Here is a 5,264-nt window from a genome sequence, read left to right as displayed (position 1 = left end):
GAGCCGGCGCCTACGTGCCGCGGGGGCCCGGCCGGAGCGGCGGCCGGTGGGGCGCGGTGTTAAAACGCGGGGTCGGGGCAGCGCGGCCCTTGGGCGGGAGGCGGCTGCGGCTGAGTGCGGGGCGCGGGTGGCTGCTGCCGCGCAGGAAGCGCCTGGTCGAGCATCTACCTGGCCGCAATGAGTAGCTACCTGACTGCATTTCTGTAACGGTGACCTTTCTTCCTTGCTTTCCATAGTGTCTTGTCCATCACTTTTTACTCCACAATGCCAATTCCTACTTCTGTCTTCAAAATTAAGCCCTTAATCCCGGGGTTTTCCACACTGTGACCAGCGGAGCACTTGCTCGTAGTCCAAGCAGGCCTGGCAGGTCACCTAGCTATTCTTCTGTTTTCCTGACATTTAACCCTTGGAAAGACCCAAATGTATTGAGGATGTAATTAAAATTAAAATTGGCCATGTAAGCCATCAGTCAGGTGGCCGGGCTGTCATGTGATCAATAATAAGGACCTAGTTCAGCAAAGCATTTAAACACATGCTTAACTTTGTATGTATTGTCTGGTAGAAGTATTCACCTGGTTAATATCTTATTATTGGAGCAGGGGTTGATGACAGGAGGCAGTTTGCAGAGTGTGAGATGGACCACAATAAAATCTCTTAATTACAATTAATTCTATTCTGGCTTAATCTAAAACTCCCTTTCAGAATTCAAGAGTGCATATGAAAATAGTAGTAGAGGATACTTTTTTTTCCTCTCTCTCTCTCCCCCCCCCACACACGTGTGCGTGCACATCCCATAAAGAGCAGATTTCAGTCTTGCAGAATATATAATTAATTTTAAACCACTGACAAGTTATATCTGCTCAAAGCATACTCTTATTTTAGAATTATTTGAAACTATACTTAAAGGAAGAGTCCTTCTAATATAGTTAAATATAAATTAAATCTGTAGTCCATATATACCAGTAATGTAACACACTTTGTCTTTACTATGGTTCACCTTTAATAATTATTTTCACACAGGTTGTTGATAAGGGAGAAAATTAGAAATATATWTTTTTTTCTCATTGTAAGCAATGAAAGATCATATTCACTGCTTAAGAATAATTCATTTAATAATGAGCTGTCATGCAACTGAATATCCTGCAAGATTATTTAGAAACTGCATATACTGAGCAACTCAGAAACTGGTGTTTACACTTTAGCACAGCACAGGGAGTCAGTGCTTCAAGGTCTGCACTGAACAAATACCTAAAGATGCATCGTTCGCTATGGATAAGTGAGAAACAGGGCTTTTGAAAGGAGCAGCTGCCAGGGCTGAGCTAAGCCAACATGGGATAAGTAGCATGGTGAGATATCAATGGCAATATAAATAAACAAGCATTTCTTTTAACAGTGCCTGTGCTGATTTCCCTTCCTATCTGTCACAGACTGCTCTAAAGGAAAGGTCAGTTGCCTGATGGGAATTCACTTGCCCCACTGCACCCTGACTTGCATCTATGTAAATTGTGCTAGGCTTGCTAAATGGCCTGCTTCACATGTTCTTTTTGTAACCAGATATCCCTTAATGTACTTACACAGTAAGTTCATCCAGTTTCCTGATCTCTCCCAAATACCCTTCCCAAGCAGTACCCACCGCTCGCCTGCCCCCTTTTCCTTCACCAACAGCCCCTGAGAGGTGGTGGTTCTTAGCACAAAGGTTTGCCAGGAACAAGGAGCTGAATGGGTTAGGGCATGACTCCAACCGCTGCGATATCCGTCCTTCTCTCAGGGACAGCTAGAGCCAGAAGGCTCTCGTTTTCCTGTTCCCTCGGTTTGCTGCATTTGGGCCTTCTGCCTGGCCGAGTCGTGGGGAAGGATGAGAGGCTAGCTGGAGGACTTTCTCACCGGCTGTGCCAGGCGTGTTGTTCTGCCTTGCAAAGCTGCATCGCAGAGGATTCAAAGAGCCTTTCTTCATCCTCTGTGACTTCCTCCTACAGCCACTTCAGGCCTGCTCCCAAATAGCTATTGCATGCAGCCAAGTCCAAAACAAGACGCAAGCAGATTTTAAGCCATTGCAAATGTGCACCTACCTATAGCTTTGTAAAAAGTATGCTGCAGGACCCAAAGCGTACCATTCATTGCCCAGACCCAAGACACTGGCAACATGGAAAAATTGTGTCCTCTTAGATTAAGAAAATTTACCAAAAAAAATTATTTGCATCATATTATTAAGGATTTGAAGGGATGTAAGAACCTTGGGGGGGGTGGGTTATTTTAATATTAAAATGCACTGACAAGTCTGGCCCGTCATTTATAATTGTTTGACTGTGTTAGAAATCTGTTCGTGTGTGACTAGTACAATGTGGAAATGGACTGGGAGTCCTTGAGATACAAGATCACTGTGGTTGAATAATGTTTCCTGGGCTTCTGCCTCAGTTCTCCCACCAGCGCTGCTTTAGGTCATCCAGCAGTGAGGAATCAAGATGCATCTGATCACTGTCCTTCACATTTCTGAATCATGACAACTATCACAAATGTTGCATGCAAAATAGCTGTAGATGAAAGGTGTTGATTGACTGTATTACCTGTCAGGCTAGAAATCTCCATCTAGTTCATGCCACACGAGCTCGGCCTGACTCTAATTACATTGTAGAAAAAAATAGCAGTGCAACATGTTAGCAGTTTTTAATAGATAAGAGTAAGTATAACCTACTTTCTCCACATATGGCCTATACATAAGATCTTAGTTCATCTGAACTATTTGAAAGGTTAGAAGTGTCAGAACTGTTGCATTGTTAAGACCACTTGGAGCAAAGGAAAGACTACTGTAGCTGTGAAATTTATTAAAAGAATCAGATTTTTATTTATTTTTATCCTAAGCTATTTATTGAATATACAGAGAGTATACTCAATAAAGTAAGCACTGAAATTTTGAGAATAATACATTATATTCTTCTTGCAAAATGGAAATGTTTATTAAACTCATCATTTATGTATTAAAAATACATGAAATGTAAAGGTGGGCTTTTTTAAAAAACAGAGGTACACCTTTAGGTTGAATACCTAAGGAAATTATGTTCTCACAATCATATTTTTGTCTGCCTGTTGGGTCTCCCTGTCTGCCAGTAATTTCTAATCCCATTAGTTGAGTGCAGCCAAATTTTACTGAAGCGTGAAGATCTTAAACTAAGTTTCTACAAATTTTGTGACAATCACAAATGGATCAAAGAAGAAACTCAGGTTAGTTTTTGCACTCAGGGAAAAGTTGCAGAGTGAGTTTGACTGTTACATATTCTCTTTGGCCTTTCATTTGGTCACTCATAATAGCCAATAAGCATAAATATACCCTAAAGCAGCCACAGCGTGTGCTGCTTCCTCCCCACAGTAGACAGGGAACAGAGGAGGCAGCTGGAGGCGACGGATCTCAAAAAGACAAGGGGAAACTGGAGGTAATGTTGACAGTAGACACAGCACCATGAGATTTTAATGTACAATGCATGGAGGACACGGGGGCTGAGAGGATTGCTAGGTTTATTGCAGTGGAGGGCTGGGGTGACAGTGAACATAAATCCACTGGCCAGGCTTCATTAGTTCTGTTGCTTCCACTCACAAATGACTCAAAAGCACCACTTAATTTTTTCAGAAAAAAAGAAATATAAAATAGCCAAAATGCAGAGTACAAAGGTTCTTACTTGGAAGCTGATGACAAGAGCAGCAAGAGCTTACCTGTCAACTACTGTTCACTTAGAATGAAAAGTTCAGACCTATCAGTGTAAAAGATCCCTTCAGGATCTAACTGTTCTTGTGGACACTGAGAAATTTTCATTACAATCCCAATAAAAAACTTGCAAATCTGAACTAGGCCAAATATGTTTACACATCAAATTAAAAATAAATTATGCACACTACCTATGGAATGGCAAATGATACTTCTATCAAAAACACTTTTAAAAGTCTGTTTCCTTTGATTTTTTTCTTATAAATGTTGGGATAGAAGAAACCTCAGGGAAACTACCTTGTGCAGCACTCCTGCGTGGGGGCAGGATTACATATGTCAAAACCACCCCTGGCAGGAGTTTATCTGTCTTTCTCTCAAAGAAATTCTGGTCTAGTGGACTCCACAACTGCCCTAATTACCTTGTTCCTGACTTTCATCACCTTAGCACCAGTAATGGGGTGAGAGGGTTCCCGTGCCATGGTCTAAGTCCTCTTTACTGTCTTTGGTTCTCTGCTTTCTTCTTACAGCACTGGCACCATGAGCTTGTGTCCATGTGCAAAAGACCATGTTGACTTGCTTCTTTTTCTCTTTTCCCTAGGCCAAATACAACAAAATTCCTAAGAGGCTATGTTTTCTAAAACTGTCTTTGGTCCTGCAGTTGTCTCCTTGACTTTCTGTTTTGTTGGGCTATTTCTTTAGGTGCTCCAGGTAAGGTCTTCTGCTATAGAATAGTTACTTTCTGCAAGCTACGTAAAATTCTCCGTTAACACACCAACATTGAGATCTGCCTATGTTTTCACCTTCACTAAAGTATTGACCAGTACTTGAGTGTGTAATCCACTGTAATCCTCATAACCTTTTAAAACATATTACTTTCTAGTTATCCATTATCAATTTTTATTTGAGGATTTGATCTCTCCTTCCTCTGGGTAGTACTTTGCACTTGTCTTTGTTGAATTTTCTCTTACTGGTTTTGGGTCATTTCTCTCATTTTTCAGGATTATCTTTAATTCCAGTCCTGTTCTTGAAAATGCTTTTAACTATCTCCTTGACTGCTGAGGTGATTTGCTGATTTTATGAGCACACCCTTTATTTCATTATCCAATTTGTTCATTAATGTATTTAATAGAATGTAGCTGAGATCAGACACCTGCAGGAAACTACCTGAAACATCCTCCTAGTCTGATAGTGCATGACTGATACTTACTTTTTTGCTTACCCACTTCATGACCCACCTATGCAATACTTCCTTAGCTTGCTTATGAAAGACTCATGCTAAATATGTAAGAAAAGTTACCAATGCAGATATATAGCACAACTGCTCCTTCATCCCTATCCATGAGGCCGGTTATGAGTCAAAGAAGAGAATTCAGTTTGGTTGGTATGGGCTTTTCCTGACAATCCACATTGGCTATTTTTAATCAATTTATTATTTTCTAGGTGATTACTAAAAAGTAGTTTAATAGTTTTTTTCCAGATCTTTCCAGAGATCCTTATTCCATGAACTCCACTTCCTTGTGATCTCTCTCCTCTCTTTTTCTGAAGATATATGGGKTTTTTTCCAGCT

This window comes from Apteryx rowi, unplaced genomic scaffold (assembly GCF_003343035.1).
Source record: "Apteryx rowi isolate R43461 unplaced genomic scaffold, aptRow1 scaffold_231, whole genome shotgun sequence".
Classification (NCBI taxonomy): Eukaryota; Metazoa; Chordata; class Aves; order Apterygiformes; family Apterygidae; genus Apteryx; species Apteryx rowi.
Note: the sequence above shows the minus strand (reverse complement) of the source record.